A 24,999-nucleotide genomic window follows, 5' to 3' on the forward strand; every position below is an offset into this window, starting at 1 on the left:
ACTTTCTCATGAACTCTTCCATCTGACAGGTTATTTATTCTGTGATCCTTTAATTTGGTAATGATGTCACCCTTTATCAGTCATACACCCATTTGAAGCTTAGCTTGGTGTACTGTGTGATGCTGATTTATACTTAATTTTTGCCAGATTACTTTCTAGTTTCCCCAGAAGTTTTTTCTAGAATAGAGTAATATTTCTTTAGTTAGAACTCTTTAAAGAAATAGAAAAGAATTTTTTTGGAAATTTTTTTTTTTCTACTTGGAAGCTAAAACAAATAGACATCAATCTAAAAGTCAAAGAAGTGAAATTTTCCATAGAGTGCTCCCAGGATACTTTTTTTGCTTCTCCTTGGAGCTACAGTTTCAACAAAAATATGGGAGTAGAGTTTAAAAAGGGAATAAATTAGGAATTGTCTTTGAAAAACATAAAATTAAATTTTGGGAAATTTTTATTACATGTTCTTTGTCTATAAAATACAACTGCTATGAATTTCTTCTTTGTAATTGCAGTTGTCAGTTAATTCAGGAACTCTTCAACCAGTAATCTTTCAAAATACACAGATTATATTTAGGCTAAACAGTTAATATTCTAAGTATTTCAAATACACATATATGAAGCAGATATTTTAAAATTAAGAATGGCAACATTATTTCATTTTCTAGAACCCAAAAGTTTTTTGGGTTTTTTTTATGGCAATAGCTTTTAGAATTTTGTTTTAAAAGAATGTAAAATATAGAGTCAGATGTCACTCTTCGTTAAAACAGCATAAATTTGCCTCAGGTGACCAAAACACCAATGCATAAGAACAGAGAAATATTACTGATTATGAAAAATAGGCTAGAAAAAGTAATATTTATATTCAGTTTAGAATTGACTTGTGTACACTTTTGAAAGTAACATCCAGAATAACTAAAATGGAAATATTTTTAATTATCCACCCAAATTTTTTCAAAACTGAGAGAAAATAGGCAAGTATTTGGCCTAAGGTGTTATACCATTTAGACACAGATGAATAGAATTCTGTTTGAGATAAGAAATGGTGAAATCATGGGGCCTCATGGAACAGAGAAAACTACAGCTCATTGGATGACTGAGGTATTCCTGAGGTCACGAGAAAGGTGAATATGCTATTCTCCTGCCTTTAGGGAAGGGAGCAACATGTATAACCTTGCCAGGTTGAGTTAAATTTTGTAAATAATAATGTCTGTGGAACAAAGAGACATTTTGATTCAGTGGAATGAGAACTTAAGAGAAGTAAGAGGCATTTGAGTGTCCTTCAGGCCAGGAACAGAGCCTCTAGCCCAATCTGAAACTTTTAGAAGAATAATGAGAACCCAGTTTTCATTCTGAACCACTAGAGTTTTCTACTTTTTTAAAGATGGTTGACTCCATCAACAGTTTACTGAAACTACAAAATGAGCAAGCCTATAAGCTTGTTTGTTTCAATCAAATGTAGATCAAAAACTTATATAGAATAATATTTGAGCCTAGATTTGACTACTTTAAGAGTACTGAAAGCTCAGTGCTCCCCAGACTGAGTTGTAATTTATATTTTGTAATAAGAGAATGCTCAATACGCTAGGACAATAGCAGAAAGAACAATCTAGATGTCTATGACCTTAACAAGTAAACAGCTTGGTCACAACATAAAGTCCAAAATCAGAAAGTACAAGGGAAAATTGAGTGAAGAGAAAAAGAATCTCACTATATGTAGAAATTATAACTCCACAAAAGCTGTTGATGGCAAAGACATTCCACAAAAAAACAAGAACAATAACAACAGGGAAAAGAATGTTTCCAAAACATCTATAAAGAAGAATACAACTTAGGCAAAATTCAACTGGAATTCCTGGAAGAGATGACATAAGAGTTCAAAAAATCATTTAAAATAGTTTTCACCAATGTGCTATGGAATAAAGATTTGGAAAAGGAATTAGCAACTTAGAAAGAAGGTACCAAATCTTGTTTAAATAATAGGCTCCCTTAAAATTAATATGGACTAAGTAGAAACCAGTGACTGCATGAGACAGCAAGAAATATTAAGACAAAGTCAAAGTACTGGGAAAAAAATTGGTAAGATATTTCATATTTACATATCCGAAAAGGAGCTAACTTGTAAAAGAGATTGAGATGAAAAAATTTAAAAATTAGTGGAATACCTGGAAGCCATGACTCTCCCATTGTCACTCCCCTAAAAAAAAGTCTAGACATCATATTTTTAAAAAATAATAAAAGAGTCAGATCTCTTAGAACTGGACAGTGGAGTAGAAATAAAAAGAATTCACTGGTTGAAACTGCTAGATGGTGTAGAGGTTAAAGCACTACCCCTTGGAGTCAGGAAGACCCGAGTTCAGATCCAACCTCAGACATTAACTGAGTGAGTAAAGTAATAACCCATGATTGTGTCCCAATAATTAAAATAAATAAAGAATTCATGGGTCACCTCCTGCAAGAAACCCCAAAATGAAAATCTTCAGGAATATTTAGTCAAAATCCATAGTTTTCTGGTCAAAAAACAAATGCAAGAAGAAAAAATTCAGGTATCAAGGAGCTACAATCAAGAAGTTGCAGCCACTACCATAAGGAAGAAAAATCTTAAAATAAATTATTCCAAAAATTAAATAATACAAGATTACAATGAAGAACTAATTTTATCAGCAAAACTGAGGATGATCCTGAGGGTGAGGAGGGTGGGAGAGAGGAACTTTTATGCAATAGATGACTTTTAAGCATTCTTAATGAAAAAACCAGAGCTATGCAGAAACTTTAATTCGCAGGAATTTAAGAAAAAAAAAAACCATAAAGTAAGCATTAGTAATTGTGAAGAACTAAGCAAGGATTAACTATATTTTATGTGGAAATGTGTCCTATGTGAGCTCTATCATCATCATTGATCACAGAAGGGTTCTAATTGGACAGAAGACCTGGGAATGTTTCTGTTATGTATTGATGTTCTTTTAAAATAAAATGAAAAGAAGAATATTTTAGAGAGAAAAGGGAAAAGAAGATTAGGATAAATTTTCTCAGCATTGTATGTTCACAAATATGGAGGTCCTGGTGAGACTGGTTAACACTGCAACCTCATTTTCATCTCAATTGGTCAAATTACAGAGGAGCACACACACAAACACAGAGTTGAGGGCAGAGGTATACCTCAATGGGAATGTAGGAAACAAGGGACAGAAGCAAGACCAGAGAATTAGAAGGATAGTGTATTGAAGAAGACATTGGTCTTAAGCAAAACAAGCTCTAAGGATGTACAGAAAATATTTATAATTCTTGATGTGATAGAAAAGAAATAGAAACTGAGTAAGTGCCCATCAACTGGACAAATTGTATATAAGTGTGATTAGAATTCTTTTGTATATTAAGAACTGATGAAAGGAATGGTTTCAGAGGAATCAGGAAAGACATTTCATGAACTAAAGAGTGCAGGACCAGGAGAACAGTCTCTACAAAGATAAGAATATAGTAAAGGCAAACAATTTTGAATGACTTGATAGCCATAGTTCATGATTCCAGAACACTATGTTGAAACCTGCCAACTGATGTGGTGGAGCTCTTAGGAATGATGTAGTAGAAATCCTAATAGCAGTAGAGACCCCAGTACTTTTCAAAGACATAGTCACTTTAGTAATATAGCTATTGGGAGTGATGTAATCTTGGAGAATGTGTGTGAAAGAAAGGGAGTTGAGCCTGATGTCTTTGTTCTATTTTGTAACTAAGCTGACCTTTAAATATGTCATCCAAAACTCTGGGCCATTATCTTGCACCCAGTCCATTGTTAGTCCCTATTATCAAACTTCCCACAAATTGGCATGGACTCTGAAATTGAAGGACTTTCCCTCCTCCTGAACAGGTGTCCTAGAGCATACCTTTATCCAATGATAAATTTTGTTGGAGGAAGGCACCCTCGTTATCTAACATTAGCATAGTCTTGTTTTTGGATTCTCATTATGCACTTGCTGAGGTAGCTATAATATAATTGTAAGTTGGCTTTTGACCAGGACCCTTCCTAACTCTCCAGACCCTGACTTGCTTCCCTTTTCTCTGCCTTTTACTTTTAAGCAGTAATTTCTTTACTTTCAGCCCTCACTAGGCTCTCTTTGGTTAGCCTGTGTGTTTTTCACAAAATAAAGGACTTCTTTTGACTATGAGCTAAATCTCTTAAAGTTTTTCATGTTAGTGCTTCATCACTAACCACTTCCTAAGACACAGGCAAAAGTCTCAGAGTATAGACATATTATGGGGGTGAGGTTGAAGAATGGATTGAGAAAAGCAGAAATTTGTTTTTCTTGATTATACATATTTTTAACAGGAAGTTTTCTTTCTTAATTAGGGGTGGGGTGGTAGGGAAGAAGAAAGATCATTGCTAATTGACAACACGTACAATTTAATTTACCAAAAGAAAAATAAAAAGCAAGAAACTTGGAGTTGGAATCAGGAAAGACTTGAGCTTTCTTTGTAACATATATCACATGTAGGGGCAGCTGGATGGTGCAGTAAATAGAGTACCAGCCCTAAAGTCAGGAAGACCTGTGTTCGAATGTGGCCTCAGACATTGGGCAAGTCACTTAAGCTCTGTTTGACCCAATTTCCTCTACTGTAATAGCACTACCTCACAGTTTTGCATCAGACATTTTAAAATAGATTACAAAAGACATCTTTAACTTAACATGTCCAAAACAGAACTCATCTTTCCTCCTAAATCTTTCCCATCTTCTACCTTCCTTCCTCTAGTCTCTCAGGTTTATAATCTGGGTGTCCTCTTTGACTCCTTACTAAATATTCCCTGCAATATCCAGTCTGTTTTCCAGGATTGTTGATTTTACCTTTGCAATATCTATTGAATATATAGACCCTCATCACTTACTAGATTTTAGGAAAATCCTGATGAAGGTCTAATTATTTCAAATCTCTCCCCAATCCATTCCATCCTCCACTCAGCCACCAAAGTGGTTTTCCTAATGTGCAAGTCAAATTGTCTAGCCCCTCCACTTCCCTCTGTGACCTTTGCTGGCTCTTTATTGTGACCACTGTCAAATACAAAATTCTGTTTGGCATTCAAAGCTCTTCATAACTTATTTTCTAACCAATCCTCCATCTCCTCCCTCCCAAACTTGTAGTCTTTTTACATCATGTACTCTTTGATCCAGTAATATTGGTCTCCTGACTGCCTCAGGCATTTTCTCTGGTTCTTTCCCATGCCTGGAATGGCCTCCATTCTCAACTCTACCCATTGATTTCTCTGACTTTCTTTAAGTCTCAAGTAAAAATCCCTTTTTTTTTTTTTTTAATTTCCCCACCCCATCACTTAAATCTAGTAATTTCCCTCTATTAATAATATTTCCCTGGTTATCTGGTATATCATTTATATATATTTGTATTCTTCAAGGTCCTTGAGGCAAGGGCAATGTTTTGCTTCCTTTTGTATCCTCATCACTTATCACAGTACTTAGCACATGTTTGGTGCTTAATTGATTTTATTGACAAAGGACATGTGTCTTTGAATTTTTACTTTAATGAGTTTTATCAAGATTATCTTTTGATCAGAGTAAGAGCATCAAGAATACTTTAGGCATATGGGACATATTTTCCATTTACATTTTTTTTTTTTTTTTGCTGAGCCAATTGGGGTTAAGGGACTTGCCCAGGGTCACATAGCTAGTAAGTGTTAAGTGTCTGAGACCAAATTTGAACTCAGGTCCTCCTAACTTCAGAACTGGTGCTCTATCCACTATGCCACCTAGCTGCCCCACCAAATTTATTTTTTTAAGGAACTATTTTTTTCAGTGAGTTTCTCTGTTTCATTTTTCAAACTCTCCTGCAAAACTCTTATTTCTTTTTCCTATTTTTATTGTAACTCTCTTTTAAAATTCTTTTAGAACTCTTTCAAGAGAACTTTTTGAGCTTGAGACCAGTTCATATTCCCTTTTGAGGTTTCACCTAGAGGCATTTTGTCTTTGGTGTTCTCTTTTGGGCTTGTGGTCTAGTATTCCTTGTCTCCATAGTAGCTCTCTATGGTCAGAGCTCTTTGGTTTTTTGCTTATATATAAAGGTTGAGGTCTGCTCCTAGGCGCAAGGGAGATTCTCATGAGCTTCCTCTTCAGGACAACAGGGCTTCTAGCTGACTGCCCTGGGGTCGATAATGCAGCAGGTTTTCCCACTAGGACATATTTTCTAGTAAATTATGTTGAGAATAATGTTTTCCAATTATATTGCACTAATTTGTTTAAAATGTTGAAATTTGCAAATAAGGCTTATGTCATTGATATATCATATTTCTACAGTCAGGACTTGTTTTCCCTCAAAGTTGACTAAGCTACCAATATTACCAACATAGAGGCGGGAAAGTTATGCCTAACTGAATCAACTTTATAAGTTTAAATATAATTTCTTATTCTATGACAAAACAGATTTCTTTTTGTTAACTGTTAGGTGTATAGAATCTCATTTCTTTCCAAGTCAAACTTCCTTTCTCTTCAAATATCAGAAAGAAGGAAGTATCTTAAATAAGTAAAACATGACTTCACTTTTTGAAATTAATCAAAAATTTCATGTGAATTGGCTTATCTTCTCTACTACAAAAAATTCTATGAAATTTGTTGGTTTCATAAATTGTATTCTGGTTAATTTTTTTTTAAATCACATTTTGCAGAAGGGAAGTTTTATTTACAATATCCACAATTAATTTACTTGTTTTGACCTGATGTGGCAGTAGTTATACACTCAAAATCTTGTTCTCTTCATCAAGATTTTTTTCTTTTAAGTTCTCTTGATTTCCTTCACAAAATTCCACCAGTTGTTTAAATCAGCAGTGTTAAAAATTATAATTATGCTCATCTAATTCTACTAAATTGATGAGTACCTTGCAAACAGTTCATAAGAACTATTGCTTCCATAATTTAGCAATTTATGTCATTGATTAACATATTTTACCTCATAGAAAATTAAGCCTATGATCTTCTAAAGTTGGTTAAAATTATGTTGTTATTGAGTTACTTTCAACTATATCTGACTCTTTATGACCCCATTTGGGGTTTTCTTGGCAGAGATACTGAAGCGGTTTTCCATTTCCTTCTCAAGCTCATTTTTACATAAGAGAAAACTGAGACAAACAGAGTTAAGTGAATTGCTTAGGGTCCCACAATCAATGTCAGAGAACAAATTTGAACCCAGGAAGATGATTCTTCCTGATTCCAGGCACAGCATTTTATGCATTGCCCCACCTAAATGTCTCTAGAAGTATACTTATGCTGAAAATAGTACCAAAATAGTAGAGTGGAGTGCTATGGAAAAAAAGAAATTATAATAGGTTAAATTCTTTAAGAAAGATACCTTGTAGTGTGATTATAGGCATTAAATATGAAAAGGCTTCATAGGATAAATTATGATAGACAAAATAGGAAGGCTAAATAGTCTATTACTGTAAGGCCTTATATGACAAATCAGTTTCTACACCTAGAAGTCAGATTAGCAGATTGGACACAAAAAAAATTTCATTGAGATACTCCCCCCCCCTAAAAAAAATTGTGCCAAAGCATATTAAGACACAATAAAAAATGTGCACATTTCATTCAAATGGAGCAATTTGATCTTCAGAACAGTGATCAGAATAGTTTGTAACCCAATTACAGGATACCTTGGAGTAATTTTTATCTTTTTTTTTTCCTATTAAAACCAAAAAAAATGTGTTAAATTAATGTTCATCATTAATGAATTTTCTTTACAGATTAGGAAATGATATAGTAAATGAATAGGTTACTTAGATAAAGTGATAATATTCACAAATTTGAAGATTCTGCTTTTAGAACATATCCACCAAAATTTCTAGTTAAGTTCTTTTTAAAAAAAAATTTACAATAAACAATTTTATTAGTATGTTTTGTTTTTCAGTTACCTGAATTTTCTCAGGATCTCTAACTTTATTCCTTTCTAGCGAATCATCCTTTATAATAATGCTATTCTCATCTAATTTCTATTCCTTCTGCTTTACAATAACATTTATTTGTTATACTTTTAGCTCTCTCCTTTACAGTTTTTTAAAACCCAAAATGTATAAGAAGTCCAATTTACTTGATGTCATATTTTAGAGTGTTCAGATGGTTGGATTATGACCTAAGGAGGGATGCAGAGATCATAGGGATGGAGATGGGCATATCTTCATTAGATCAAGTTTCTAGTCCTTGATATTTGGAATGTAAAGAGTTTAAAGTCATTTTTTGTAGTTTACTTGCAGTTGTACCCCACTTGACTAATATAGTCTAAATATTTATCTAATTCAGATATCCCTTTGAATAGCAAATCTTATCTTTTGCTGTCTGTGGCCTTAACTGAATGAAAGGATTCTGATTCAGTTAACTAGGGAAAATATCTCAAGTTTTTGATTTGTTGGGCATTTTTAAAAGGAAATTATTGAAATCCCTTCTCTAGGTGCTTTTAAAAATAAAGTACACATTTGAAGTCATTCAAGCACACATTATGCATTGGCATTGGTGCATTTAAATGGAATTAAATATAGAATTGTTTTCTGGAAGGGAAATTTGATATCTGATTATGTCTTGGTTGGATAATATATCACTAGTGCATCTCAGAATCTAATAATGTTGCTAAAGAAACTCAGTTTCTGAGATCATTATTGATCACAAAATGGATACTTTTGATTATATTAATTTAAAAAGGTTTTATACAAACAAAACAAGTTTTTGTATAAACAAAATGCAGACAAGATTAGAAGGGAAGCAATAAACTGGGAAAACATTTTTATATTCACATGTTCTGATAAAGGCCTCATTTCTAAAATATAGAGAGAATTGACTCAAATTTATAAGAATTCAAGCCATTCTCCAACTGATGAATGGTCAACGGATATGAACAATTTTCAAATGAAGAAATTGAAACTTTCTAGTCATATGAAAAGGTTCTCTAAATCACTGTTGATCAGTGAAATGCAAATTAAGACAACTCTGAGATACCGCTATACACCTGTCAGATTGGCTAAGATGACAGGAAAAGATGAAGATGAATTTGTAGGAGATGTGGGAAAACTGGGACACTGATACATTGTTGGTGGAATTGTGAACAGATCCAACCATTCTGGAGAGCAATTTGGAACTATGCCCCAAAAGTTCTCAAACCGTGAATATCCTTTAACCCAGCAGTGTTTCTACTGGGCTTATATCTCAAATAGATCTTAAAGGGACCTATATTTGCAAAAATGTTTGTGGCAGCCCTTTTTGTAATGGCAAGAAACTAGAACTGATAATCAGAGAATGGCTGAATAAGTTATGGCATATGAATGTTATGGAATATTATTGTTCTGTAAGAAACAACCAGCAGGATGATTTCAGAGAGGCCTGGAGAAACTTACGTGAACTGATACTAAGTGAAATGAGCAGAGCCAGGAGATTATTGTACACAGCAACAACAAGATTATATGATGATCAATTCTGATGAACGTGGCTCTCTTCAACAATGAGATGATTCACACCAGTTCCAATTGTTTAGTGATGAAGAGAGCCATCTACACTCAAAAAGAGGACTGTGGGAACTGAGTTTGGTTCACTATATAACATTTTCACTCTTTTGGGGTATTTTTGCTTGCATTTTATTTTGCTCCTCCCTTTTTTATTTTGGTTTGATTTAATTTTCCTTGTGAGGCAAGATAATTGTAAAAATATGTATGCATATAATAGATTTAATGTATATTTCTACCATGTTTAACATATATTAGACTACTTGCCATCTAAGGGAGGGGGTAGGGGAAAAGTAGGAAAAATTGGAACAAAAGATTTTATAGGGGCTAATGGTGAATACTTGTCCATACATATGTTTTGAAAAATAAAAAGGTTTAATAAAGAAAAGAAAAGGGAGCAAAAATAAATAAATGATCTTCCCCCCCCCCAAAAAAAAATCAAACTCCCAGTTTCTTTTTTTAAAAATTAATTTATTTTTTAATATACATTACTTTATAAATCACATTGGGAAGACCAAGTCTTTCATAGTTGATCACTGCACATTTTTGCTGTTATTGTGTATAATGTATTCCTGGTTCTGCTTGTTTTGCTCAGTGTCAGTTTGTGTAAATCTTCCCAGGTCTTTCTAAAATCAGCTTAATCATCATTTTTTTTACAAAAAAAATAATATTCCATTATCTTCATATACCACAACTTATTCAGCCATTCCCCAATTCCCCATCCACTCCTTTTTCCAATTATTTGCTACCACAAAAAGAGCTGCTACAGACATTTTTGCACATGTGGGTCCTTTTCCTTCCGTTTTGATTTCCTTGGGATGCAGAACCAGTAATGCCACTGCTAGATCAAAGAGTATTCACAGTTTTATAGCCCTTTCGACATAATTCCAAATTGCTCTCCAGAATAGTTAGATCATTTCACAACTTCAACAACAATGCATATGTCCCAGTTTTTTCACATTCCCTTCAACATTTACCATTATCTTTTCTGTCATCTTAGTCATTCTAAGAGGTGTGAGGTAATACCTCAGAGTTGTTTTGATTTGCATTTCTCTAATCAATAGGGCTTTACAGCATTTTTTCATATAAAAATAGATGTCTTTAATGTTGTCATTGTCATCTGAAAATTATCTATTCGTATTCTTTGACCATTTTCAGTTGGGGAATAGCTTGTATTCTTATAAATTTGACAGTTCTTTGAGAACTCTATCAGAAACACTGGATGTAAAGATTTTTCCCCAGATGTGTACTTCCCTTTTAATCTTGTTTCTGTTGGTTTTGTTTGTGTAAAACCTTTTTAATTTAATGTAATTAAAGTTGTCCATTTTGCCTTTCATAATTATGTTCTCTAGTTCTTTTTTGATCATAAATTCTTCCCTTCTCCAATAATCTAACAGGTAAACTGTCCTTTGCTCTCCTAATTTATTTATACCATCATTCTTTATATCAAAACCATGTATCCATTTTGACCTTATTTTTGTTTGGGTGTGAGATACAGGTCTGTACTGAGTTTCTGACATATTATTTTCCAATTTTCCCAACAATTTTTGTCAAATAGTGATTTCTTATTCCAGAAACTGGAGTTTGGGGGTTTATCAAATACTAGCTTACTATAGACCTTAATTATTGTGCTATGTGTTTAATCCATTCCACTGATTCATCACTCTATTTCTTTCTTTTTATTATTATTAAAACTGTTTTTTTAAAAAACATATGCATGGATAATTTTTAGCATTCACTCTTGCAAAACCCTGTGCTCCAAATTTTTTTTCTTTCCCTTCCCCCCATCTCCTCCCTAAAATGGCAAGCAATCATGTTAACCATGTGCAGTTTTTCTATACATATTTCTACAGTTATCATAGTGTACAAGAAAAATTAGATCAAAAAGGAAAAACAATGGTGAAAATACTATGTGTGTTCCACACTCAGTCCCCATAGTCCTCTCTCTGGGTGTTGATGCCTTTCTCCATCACAAGATCATTGGAACTGGCCTGAATTATTTGTTGTTGAAAAGAGCCATGTCCATCAGAATTAATCATCTTTTAATCTTGCTGTTTGTCATGTATAACGATTTCCTGATTCTGCTCATTTCACTTAGCATCAGTTCATATAGGTCTCTTCAAGCTTCTCCGAAATCATCCTGCTATTCATTTCTTATAGAACAGTAATATTCTATAATATTTATATACCTATAACTTATTCAGCCATTCTCTAACTGATGAGTATTCACTCAATTTCCAGTTTCTTACCACTACAAAAAGTGCTAATACAATATTTTTGCACATTCCACCACTCTCTTTCTTAGCCAGTATCAAATGGTTATGATGACTATTGCTTTGTAATAGTTTTAGGTTTGGTACTGCTAAACCACCATTCTTTGTATTTTTTTTCCCCTTAATTTCCTTGATATTCTTGACCTTTTGTTCTTCCAGAAGAATTTTGTTAATATTTTTTCTAGTTATATAAAATAATTTTTGGCAGTTTTATTTCTATGGCACTGAACTCGACCAATTTAGGCAGAATTGTCATTTTTATTATATTAGCTCAGGCTATCCATGAGCAAATGATATTTTTCCAGTTGTTTAAATCTGACTTTATTTGTGTGTGAGAAATGTTTTGCAGTAGTTCTTGGATTTGTTTTGGCAGGTAAAACCCCCAAGTATTTTATTTTGTCTATAGTTATTTTAAATGGAATTTCTCTATCTCTTGCTGATGGGCTTTGTCAGTCATATATAGTTTAACAACTTTGTTAAAGCTGTGAATTGTTTCCAATAGATTTTCGGATGATGTTTTAGGATTTTCTAAGTATATCATCATATCATCTGCAAAAAGTGATCGTTTTATTTCTTCATTACCTATTCTAATTCTTTTAATTGTTTTTCTTTTCTTATTGCTCAAATCAAAATTTCTAGTACAATGTTGAATAATCGCAGTGATAATGGGCATCCTTGTTCCACCTCTGATCATATTGAGAATGCTTCTAGCTTTTCTTCATTACAAATAATGCTTGTTGTTGGTTTTAGATAGATATTTCTTATTATTTTAAGGAAATCTCCCTTTATCCCCATGCTGTCTCATGTTTTTAATAGGAATGGGTGCTATATTTTGTCCATAGCTTTTTCTGCACCTATTGAGATTATCATATGTTTTCTGTTGGTTTTATTATTGATGTGGTCAATTATAGTAGTAGTTTTCTTGATATTAAATGAGAACTGCATTCCTAGTACAAATTCCAGTTGGTCATAGTATATTATCCTGCTGATAAGTTGCTGTAATCTCTTTGCTAATATTTTATTTACAATTTTTGCATCAATATTCATTAGCGAGATTGGTCTATAATTTTCTCTCTTTGGGCTCTTCCTGGTTTAGGTATCAAAACCATATTTGTGTCATAAAAAAGAAATTTGGCAGGACTCTTTTGCCTATTTTCCCAAATAGTTTACATAGTATTGGAATTAATTGTTTTTTAAATGTTTACTATAATTCACTTATGGTTCAACTGGCCCTGGAGATTTTTTCTTAGGGAGTTCATTAATGGCTTGTTCAATTCCTTTTTTCTAAAATGGGACTATTTAAGTAATTTATTTCCTTTTCTATTAATCTGGGAAATTTACATTTTTGTAAATATTGTTCCATTTTCAGTTAGATTGTGAGGCTTGCTGCCATACAGTTGGGCAAAATAGCTCCTAATTATTACTTTAATTTTTTTTTTCCATTGTTGGGAAGTTCGCCCTTTTCATTTTTGACAGCGGTGATTTCTTTCTTTCTTTTTTTCTAATTAAATTAACCAAAGGTTAGTCTTTTTTGTTGTTGTTTTTTCATAAAAGCAACTCTTAGTTTTATTTATTAGTTCAATAGTTTTCTTAGTTAAAATTTCATTAATCTCTCTTTTGAGTTTCAGAATTTATAATTTGGTATTTAATTTGGGGATTTTAAAATTTGTTCTTTTCTAGTTTTTTTAGTTGCCCAATTCATTGACCTCTTCTTTCTCTTTTTTATTCATGTAGCTATTTAGAGATACAAACTTTCCCCTAAGAACTGCTTTGGCTGCATCCCATAGGTTTTGGTATGTTGTCTCATTATTTTTATTTCCTTGGATGAAATTATAGATTTTTTTCTGTGATTTGTTGTTTGGCCCACTTAATTTTTAGAATTAGATTATTTAATTTCCATTTAGTTTTTAGTCTATCTTTCCTTGTCTCTTTATTGAATTTAATTTTTTTTGCATTGTGGTCTGAAAAGGAAGCATTTGTGATTTCTGCCTTTCTGCATTTGATTGTGAGATTTTTATGCCCTAATACATTATTAATTATTGTGTAGGAATAGGTGTATGCCAAGGAAAAGGTGTATTTTTCTCTGTCCCTATTCAGTTTTCTCCAGAGGTCTATAATATCTAGATTTTCTAGGATTCTGTTAACTTCCCTAGTTTTTTGTTTATTTTGTGGTTAGATTTGTCAGATTTTGAAATGGAAAGGTTAATGTTCCCCACTAGTATAATTTTACTTTCTACTTTTTCCTGTACCTTGCTTAAAATCTTCTCCAGGAATTTGGCTGCTCTACCATTTGGTGTATACACATTTAGTAGCTTTACTACTTCATTGTTCATGGTACCCTTTATCAAAATGTACTTTCTTTCCTTATCTCCTTTGATAAGATTTATTTTTACTTTTGTTTTATCTGAAATCAGAATTGCTACCCCTGCTTTTATACCCAAATTGAAGCATAATAAATTTTGTTCCAGCTTTTGATCTTTACTTTGTATATGTTTCTCTGCATCAAATATCTATGTGATGCCCCACTCTTGTCTGCCCCAGTGACAGATACAGTTCTCAAGAATTATCGATATTATTTTCCCAACTAACGATGTAAACAGATTAACCTTTAAATAACAAATATTTTCTCCATTTACTTTTCTATGCTTCTCTTGAGTCCTGTGTTTGTAGATTAAATTTTCTGATTAGTTCTGGTTTTTCAATAGAAATGATTGAAAGTCTTCCTTCATTGAAGATCCATCACCTACCCTGAAAGATGATGCTGAGTCTCACTGAGTAGTTAATTATTGGTTGTAACCCCAAGTCCTTTGCCTTCTGGAATGTGGTATTCTAAACCCTCTGATCCTTTAATAAAGAAGCTGCCATATCTGGGGTCATTCTGACTGTTGCTCCTTGATATTTGAATTGTTTTTGTCTGTCAGCTTGCAATATTTTTTCCTTGAAATTGTAGTTCTAGAGTAATTGCAACATATTCCTTGGGGTTTTCCTTGTGGGATTGCTTTCTGAAGCATTGATAGCTTCTTTCAATGAGTATTTCTCCCTCTGTTAGTAGAATATTATCTAGGCTCTTTTTTTTGGTCATGGACTTCAGGTAGGTTAATAATTTTAAAATTATCTCTTTTGGATCTATTTTCCAAATTGGCTGTTTTTCCAATGAGTTATTTCAGAGTTTCTTCCATTGTTTTTCATTCTTTTTAGTTTGTTTGACTGATTCTTCATGTCTTTGTAGAGTCATTAGCTCCATTCTACTTTTTAATGTGTGATTTTCTTTAGTTAGCTTTCGTATCTCTTTTTCCATTTGGTTAATCCTACTTTTGAAGGTTTTGGTTTTTTCCAGTGGATTTTGTTTTTCATTTGTCCAATTGTATTTTTTTCCTGTTCATTTATTAAGAACTTATTCTGTACAGAACATTTATTAAGTACTGAACATTTATTAACAACTTATTGAGTACAGAATGCTATTATTGTTGTTGTTGGAGATGGGACACCATTTAGATAAATTAACCAGTCAATAAATATTTATTAAGCACCTACTATGTGACAGGTACTGTGATAAATGCTGGTGTTCCAAGAAAGGTTTACACAGTCTCTGACTTCTGGGCATTCTTAATTTAATAGGGAAGAACAGCAACAGCAAAGTAACTAAGTACAAATAAGTTATAACTATAGATATAGCTGGATATAGACATAGATACATATTTAAATATAGCTAGATATATCTTGGTGCTTTCTCTCCAAGGTCATTTCCATTTTGTCCTATGTATATATATACATACACACACATACATATAAATAAAACACTTTGTGCCTCAGTTTCCTTATTTTTAAAAACAAAGGGTTTTGATCAGATGACTTGTAAAGCCTTTGAATATGTCTGTAGTACTGTTTACTCTAGTTACTCTAGTCTTATGGATAAGAAGTATTTCCTACCTCACAAGGCTGTTTTGGAGAGAATTTAGTAAATCCAATCCAATATATAGGATAAAGTGGAGGTGATCTATTATACATACATGCACACATAGGTATCAATTATATATATACTTATGTACACACATATACATATGTGTGTGTGTGTGTGTGTGTGTGTACTTTCTGAGATCATCTCCTATATATGTTTGTGTGTGTACACACACACACGATAAATTGGAGATGATCGCTCTCTCTATATATAGCATATATATATATGCCTACGTATATATATGTATATATATATAAAATCTCTCTATATATGTATCTACATAGTGTACATGATCTCAGAGAGAAAGCACCAAGATTAAGAGAAAACTAGGAAAGGTTTCTTGCAGAAGTGGAACTTTAGCTGAAATTTGAAGGAAGACAGAGAATCAGGAAACAGATGAGAGAAGAGAAAGGATTCTAGGCATGGGGGACAGCCAATGATAATGCACAGAGTTCGAAAATGAAGTGTCCTATTTGGCCAGGAGTCACTAGACTGTGGAGAAGTATGAGGTATAAGAAGAGTAGAAAGGAGGAAGGGACCAAGTTTAAAAGGCTTTAAAAGCTAGAATATTTTTTTATTATAGCTTTTTATTTACAAAACATATGCATGGGTAGTTTTTCAACACTGATCCTTGTAAAACCTTCTATTCCAACTTTTCCCCTTCTTTCCTCCACCCCCTCCTGTAGATGGCCGGTAGTCTAATACATGTTAAATATGTTAAAGTATATGTTAAATATAATATATGTATATATATATATTTATACAGTATTCTTGCTGCTCGAGAAAGATCGAATCTAGAAAGAAGGTTGAAAAAAATGCAAGTAAACAATAAAAGAAAGATTGGAAATGCTATGTTGTGGTCCACACTCATTTCCCATCGTTCTTTTCTCTGGGTGTAACCGATTCTCTTCATTACTGAACAATTCATCCAATTGTATTTTTTAAGGAGTTTTCTTCAGTCATTTTTTTTTTTCCTTTTCCAAGCTATTGATTCTCATGCATTACTCTCATTTCCTTTCTCATTTTTTCTTCTACCTCTCTTATTTGCCTTTGAAAGTCTTTTATGAGCCCTTCCAAGAAGCTTCTTTGGGCTTGAGACCAACTGATCTCCCTCTTTGTGGATATTCTGTCCCATATTGGTGTTTTGGCCTGCCTTGCTACCGTAGTAGCTTTCTATGGTCAAGCTTATTTTCTATTTCTTGCTCATTTTCTGTCCTTTTCTTTTGGCATTTCCTCTATTTTTTACTTTTACGGTTGAATCTGCTCCTGGGATACAGGGGGCACTGTCCCAAGCTTCCTGTGCAGCTCTGAGCCTTGGCTTTGAGCACAGAGCCCCCTTGTGTTGGCAGAGGGTAGTTTTGTCTGCTCTATGCAGGTAATAGCCTGGTTTCCCAGAGTTTGCCTTCTGAGCTGGGACTGGAAGCTGCCCCCTTCCTGTGCTCCTCTTCTGAGCCAGGACCGAGGTTTGCTGATCTGCTATGATGAAGATCCTCTCACTGGCTTTCCCAGAGTCTGTCTGATCTGGGATGAACACCCTTTTCACCCAGTGAGACTGAGCTTCCTTGAAGTCTTATTTTGAAGTGGTCATTTTTATTGTAACTGTTAAGGAAGTCAATGATGCTTAATTTTTTTTTTTTAATAATAGCTTTTTATTCTTTCAAAAATAGTTTTCAACATTCACTTTTGTAAAACCTTGCATTCCAAATTTTTCTTCCTCCCTTCCCTTGTTCTCCTTCCCCTAGATATCAAGTGATACAATATAGGTTAAACATGTGCAATTCTTCTAAACATAAGAAATTAGTTTTAAAATTTGGTTTCTTGTGCCTTTGCAAACATGACAGAAATATTAAACAATTATTTAAAATTTGTTATCCATTGTTATTAGAAGGCTGGTCTTAAGAGTCAGTAAGATCAAAATTCATTTCCCATCTTAGACATTTCCTAATAGTGTTACTTTGGGATATCTTTTAACTCATCTGAATTTCATTTTTCTCCTCTCTAAAATGAAAGAGATTCACTCATCTTTTCTACTTAGGTCTCAAAGTCCCTATTCTGTTCACATGAAAGCCAGTGTAGCTACTTTTTGAATTTAATTTGTGCATAAATTAATTAATTAAATCAATACTACAACCTTGGTGATGGTCTAGGTGTGATGAATTTCATTTCTGTTAGTGTAAGCAAAAAGTTATCACAGGAACAAAATAATGATTTAAAGGAGAAAGTAGATCACAAAATAAAAATGGAGGGTGTTACAAGCCTAACAATCATTGTGTTAAATGTGAATGCATTAACATAATGGAAGAGAAAACAAAAATAAATAATTTGTTATATAAAATAAAGACATATGATACAAATGCTGGAACAAAATTTATTGTGTACTAGGTGATTTTTTTTTAAGCTGGAATTTCATTCATGTCGAAAGACAAAACAAAAATATAAAATCATATTATTAGGAATATGAGTTAAACCAAACACTATATCCAGAATAAGCCTGAGTACCTTGTAGCATGCATATACATCTTTCTCTTGCATCAGAAAAAGTTCACTGAAACTCAGAACTCATTTCCTCAGGGAAGTTAACTGCCTTGGGCATAAACTTTTTATGTGTAAAATTCATCTTTTAATGTTCTTCTATTCTGTTGAATATATGTACCTCCTTGCTTATTGTAATGCTAAACAGTCATATTATGCACAGAATAATAAACATTGTACCAATACTAATACTGAACTGACACTGCATCTAAAATCATGTGAATTCAAATTCATATATGAGGAATAGCAAAATCCATTTGACTAATCCATTGTGTGTGTGTGTGTGTGTGTGTGTGTGTGTGTGTGTGTGTACATGAACTGAAATGTGGTTCAAGGCCTGTGAAGAACTTTAAATACCAAAGGAAAAACTTCATATTTGAACTTAAGGTAATAGAGAGGCACTAACCTATTTGCAGTTGGTGGTGAAACTGATATTTGAGGTTTTGGAAGATCAGTTTCACAGTTTTTAGAAGGACAGATTGTCAAGGACAGAAAATTGAGAGAGAGAAATTTACTGAAGGGTAAGACAACAGACTGGAAATTATGTAATGAAAGCTTAAATGAGCCAGTTTGTTGACTGTGAGTGGAGAAAAAAGCGACAAGTGTCAAAGAGATCAAAATAAAAATATTGGTATCTAAGTAGAAATGTAGAGTATGTGTGAGAAATTGAAGATGGTACCAAGATTGTCAAACTTGTTGATGCTGTCTATAGAAATAGAGGTCAAAAGTTGGTAGGTTTGGAGTAAAATGTTATAAGTTCATTTTTATAGAGACTTTACTTGAGATAACAATGGGACAATTAGATCAAAATGTCCAATCCACTCTTGTTGCTATGTCAATTGGTATCAAGACAAGTAAAAAAGGATTTATAAGCACTTATTATGTACCAGGCACTGTGATTTTTACTGGGAATAGAATTGAAGCATAATAGAGTCTCTACCCTCTGGTGTTAGGAGGGTAGAGTGTGGCAAACTTTGAAACAACCCCTCAAAAGAAGCTGAAATATGTGCAGTGAATTGAGAAGTCCATGGGTGGACTAGAAATATATTTTAATATTTCCCTATTAATTCCCATAATTGTAATCTCCCATTAATCAGTCAGTCTTGGGTTTTCCCTTTTCCCTCAGTTTTATGTATTGTTATTTATATAATGAATTATAGAAATCTCTTTTCTCATAAGCAGTTGCTTATATTTTTAAAGATGTTTCAAAAATCATAATCTCTTAAACTCAAGTAAACATCAAACTTACTGGCTATGCCATTTGTTAACAGTAATACAAATATGCAACAAAGACCATTATAGATTGACTAGATGTTGTTCATCTTTGCTTTCATCTATCCCTGCTTCTATTCAAGTATTCAATAAATATATATTTATTAGGCTCCTGTTTTGTGCTAAGAAATATACTCAACGAAGGTGGGAACAAATACCAGGAATGAAGCAAGTCAGTCAAACTACAGAGTTGTTTTTATTATTTCTCTTACTATTAATTTTTGGGACATTTTTCACATTGACTAATATAGTTTGAAGTTTTTCTTTTAAAAACTGTTTATGCATATCCTTTGACAATTTTTTAAATTGGCAATAGCTTTTGTATTTCTGTTTGTCATCATACAGAATTATCAGAGATGAATCCTTTCTCCTCTTTTATGATCTCTTTGGGACAGAGGCCTAGTAATGATACTGCTGGATTAAAGGGTATGCACAGTTTTATAGCAGCTTGAGTAAATTTTCAAATTACTTCCCAGAATGATTGGATCACTTCACCACTCCACCTACAATGCATTAGTATTTCAGTTTTCCTACATCTCCTCCAGTATTTATCATTACCTTTTCCTGTCATCTAGCTGATCTGATAGGTGTGACGTGGTACCTCAGAGTTATTTTTATTTTTTTTTCTCTCTTTTTATTCCTTTATTATTTTTTTTTTAATTCCAGCCCTTTATTTTCAAAACATATGCATGGATAATTTTTCAACATTAATCCTTGCAAAACCTTGTGTTCCAAATTTTTCTCTCCCTTCCCCCCATGCTCTCCCCTAGATGGTAAGTAATCCAATCTATGTAAACATATTTGAACGATTATCACGCTGCACAAGAAAAATCAGATTAAAAAGGGAAAAAAAAAATGAAAAAGAAAACAAAATGCAAGCAAACAGCAAAAAGAGTGAAAATGCTATATTGTGATCCACACTCAATTCCCACAGTCCTCTCTCTGAATGTAGATTATTCTCTTCTTCACAATATCATTGGAATTGGCCTCAGTCATCTCATTGTTGAAAAGACCCATGTCCATTGAAATTGATTGTCATATAATCTCCTGGTTCTACTCATTTCACTTCATTCATGTAAGTCTCTCCGGGCCTCTCTGAAATCATCCTGCTGATTATTTCTTGTAGAACAATAATATTCCATAACATTCATATACCATAACTTATTCAGCCGTTCTCCATTTGATGAGCATCCACTCAGTTTTTGGTTTCTTGCCATAAAGAGCTGCCACAAACATTTTTGCACATGTGGGACTCTTTCTCTTTGGGATTTCTTTGGGATATAAGCCCAATAGACACTGCTGGATCAAAGAGTATGCACATTTTTAAGCCCTTTGAGCATAGTTCCAAATTGCTCTCCAGAATGGTTGAATCAATTCACAACTTCTCTTACAATATATCAATGTCCCAGTTTTCTCACATCCTTTCCAACATTGGTCATTATCTTTTCTTGTCATCTTAACCAATCTGAGAGGTGTGTAGTGGACACTCAGAGTTGTCTTAATTTGCATTTCTCTCAGAGTTATTTTTAATGTACCTTTCTCTAATCAGTAGCGATTTAGAACACTTTTTTTCAGATAGCTATAGATGACTTTAATTTCTTCATCTAAAAATTATTTTTTCACATCTTTTTACCATTTATCAATTGGGGAATAACATTTTTAAAAATTTGACTTGGTTTTCTATGTTTTAGAAATGAGACTATTATCAGAAACCCTGACTGTAAAAATTGCTTCCAGCTTGCTGCTTCCCTTCTATCTAGACTGCATTGATTTTGTTTATGCAAAACATTTCTTGTTTAGTCATCAATTCCTCCCTTCTCCAAAGATCTGACAGGTGAACTATTCCTTGGTCTCTTAATTTGCTTATTGTATCACTCTTTATGTCTAAATCATGAATCCATTTTGACTTTATCTTAATAGAGGGTGTGAGATGTTGGTATGTACCTATTTTCTGCCATACTTTTTTCTAGTTTTTCCAGCAATTTTGTCAAATAATGAGTTATTATTCCAGAAGCTAGAGTCTTTGAGTTTATCAAACAGTAGATTACTATAGTAATTCACTCTTTTATCTTGTGTACTTAACCTATTACACTGCTCTACCACTCTATTTCTTAGCCAGTACCAAGTGGTTTTGATATTTGGTGCTTTAAAATATAGTTTGAGATCCAGGACTGCAAGGTTACCTTCCTTTGTATTTTTTTTTTTTTCATTAATTACCTTCCAGATGAATTTTGTCATTATTTTTTTCTAGTTCTTTTTAGTATACATAAACAGTTTTAAGTTTGTGGAGTTTTTTTTTTGTTGTTGTTGTTGTTGTTGTTGTTGTTTGTTTGTTTCATTAGTATGGCACTGAATAAGTAGATTAACTTAGGTGGAATTGCCATTTTTATTATATTAGCTCGGCCTACTCATGAACAATTGATATTTTCTAATTTCTGACTTTTTGTGAAAAATATTTTGTGATTGTGTTCATATAGTTCCCGGCTATGTCTTGGCAGGTAGATTTACAAATATTTTATATTGTCTACAGTTATTTTAACTAGGATTTCTCTTTCTATCTCTTGCTGCTACTCTTTCTTAGTAATATTTAGGAATTCTAGTGATTTATGTGAGTTTGTTTTAAATCTTGCAAATTTGCCAACATTGTTAATTGTTTCAAGTACTTTTTTAGTTGATTCTCTCGGTTTTTCTAAATATACCACCATATCATCTCCAAAGAGTAATACTTTTGTTTCTTCATTGTGTACTCTAATTTCTTCAATATCTTTTACTTCTCTTATTACTAAAGCTAATGTTTTTAGTACAAACCAGTACTAGTGGTGATAATAAACATCCTTATTCCACCTCTCATCATACTGGATATGTTTTTAAGTTGTACTCATTACATATAAAGCTTGCTGGTGGTTTTAGGCAGGGGCTAGTTATCATTTTAGGGAAAATTCTGTTTATTCTTATGTTCTAGTGTTTTTTTTTTGTTTGTTTTGTTTTGTTTTGTTTTAGGATTGGATGCTGTCTTTTGTCAAATCCTTTTTCTGCTTCTATTCAGATAAATATATGATTTCTGTTTTGTTATTGATATAATTATGTGGATAGTTTTGTTCATATTGAATCAAATCTGGATTTCTGGTATAAATCCGTGTCATAATTGATTTGGTCATAATGTGTTATCCTGGTGATAAATTGCTGTAATCTCTTTACTAATATTTTGTTTAAGATTTTTGCATCAATATTCATTAGGAAATTGGTCTATAATTTTCTTTCTTATTTTTGGCTCTTCTTGGTTTAGGTAGTTGTACCATATCATATCTGTGCCATAAAGGAAGTTGATAAGACGTCTTAACTTTCTTGTTTTTCCAAATAGTTTATAGAGTATTGGAATTAATTCTTTAAATGTTTGGTAGAATTCACTTGTAAATCTATCTGGCTAATGTAGAATTTTTCGTAAGAAAGTTCATTGATGGCTTGTTGAATTTCTTTTTCTAAAATGGGATTATTTACATATTTTGTTTTCTCTTTTGTTAAACCGGGCAATTTATATTTATGTAAGTCTTCATTTAAATTAGATTGTCAGATTTATTGGTATATAGTTGGACAAAACAGTTCGTAATTATTGCTTTAATTTCCTCTTCATTGATAAATAAGTTTGCCCTTTTCATTTTTTGATAAGGTGATATTTGATAATTCTTTCCTTTTCCAATCAAATTAACTACAGGTTTAGCTATTTTGTTGTTCTTTATAAAATGAAAATCAACACTCAGTTTTATCTATTTATAAATAGTATTTATTTAAGATTTATGTAATAATATTTATTTATTTTAATTCAATAGTTTGCTTTCTATTTTATTATTCTCCTTTGATTTTCAGAATTTCTAATTTGATTTTAATTGGAGGGTTTTAATTTGCTTCTTTTTTAGCTTTTTTAATTGCATGTACAATTCATTGATCTTGTGTCTTCTTTATTGTGTTCTTGTAAGCATCTGGAGATATAAAATTTCCCCTAAGTACTGCTTTGTTTGTATCCCATAAGTTTTGGTATGTTGTTTCATTGTATTCTGTTAAATGAAATGATTTATTGTTTTACCCACCCATTTTTTAAGATTAAAATTTTTTAGTAATCCATGTTTTCATGACTCTTTATTATACATAACTTTTATTGCATCATGATCTGAAAAGAGTGCATTTAATATTTCTGCCTTTCTGCTTTTGATTATGAGGTCAATTTTTGTGTAGGTGTCATGTACCATTGAGAAAAAAGGTCTTTTCCTTTTTATCCCCATTCAATTTTTGCCAGATATCTATCATACTTAAGTTTTCTAAAATTCTGTTCTACTCCCCTTCTTTCTTGTTTATTTTTTGGTTAGATTTATCTAGTTCTGGAAAAGGGAGGTTGACATCCCCCATTAGTATAGTTTTGCTGTCTTTTTCTTCCTGCAACTCACTTTACTTAAGAATTTGGATGCTATACCACTTGGTGCATATATATTTAGCATTGATAATACTTCAATATATATGGCACTCTTTAGCTATATGTAATTTCCTTCCTTATCTCTTTTAATTAGATCTGTTTTTGCTTTTACTTGGTTTTAGATCAGGATCATTATCTCTGCTTTTTTTTTTTTTTAACTTAGCTAAAGCACAATATAACTTGCTCCAATCTTTCACTTTATTCTGTGTGATTTTCTCTGCTTCATATATGTTTCTTGTAAACAACATATTGTAGAATTTTGGCTTTTTATATTTTGTTCTTAATGGTATATTTTGGCTGGGATGCCAAATAATATTTGGCTGGCGTGCCAAAATATACCATCTGGATTAGTTCTCGATGATCTTGGGATCAGTCCGAGTTCTTGGTCTTAGTGGAAGAGTAAAGAAGACTGGAAACCCACAAGGCTGGTCAAAGCTGTTTATTTCAAGTCCTCTCAGCCCTTAAATACCTTATTACAATTACATTGCTACAGCACACTGAGCATGTGCCACCTGTAGAATCATTACATCACCACAGCATACTGTGCATATGTTAACTATAAGCACCCTGCTATTGATGTAAATTCCTCTTACTGTAAGTATCTCTTGCTTCAAGTAGAACACAGGTGGTCATGCCCTCCTTGACTTCTCAGGAAGGAAGATGGGCACCAAAGGAAAATGGCGAGCCAAACCAGATATTGTCAGCCAGGTTCCCACTGAGCTGAAGGCTCTTATACCTTACCCAGAGCTTCCCCACTATCTGCGGCCCTCTAAATATACCTTTCTGTTTTACTTTCCTTGTAGATAAATTTTATTTCTACATTTCTTTCGAAAACTCAGCCTATCCACATTCTTTTAAACACACACACACACACACACACACACACACACACACACACACAGAGTTTAATATCTTGGTGCACCTTTCCAGGGACTCTAATACACATCATTCCTTGTCCTGTCTCTTTATTGAAATACTTACCAGCCTGACACTTAACCAGTCAAAATATTGATATGAACCCAAA

At 32.8% G+C, this 24,999-nt stretch overlaps 1 protein-coding gene across 6 annotated transcripts in view; it reads left to right on the forward strand.

The window, feature by feature from the left end:
• RPTOR (regulatory associated protein of MTOR complex 1) overlaps window positions 1-24,999 on the forward strand; it is a 511,183-nt gene that overhangs the window by 225,977 nt on the left and 260,207 nt on the right. The gene's annotated exons all lie outside the window — the stretch shown is intronic.

Source organism: Sarcophilus harrisii, chromosome 4 (assembly GCF_902635505.1).
Source record: "Sarcophilus harrisii chromosome 4, mSarHar1.11, whole genome shotgun sequence".
In the NCBI taxonomy this organism is placed as follows: Eukaryota; Metazoa; Chordata; class Mammalia; order Dasyuromorphia; family Dasyuridae; genus Sarcophilus; species Sarcophilus harrisii.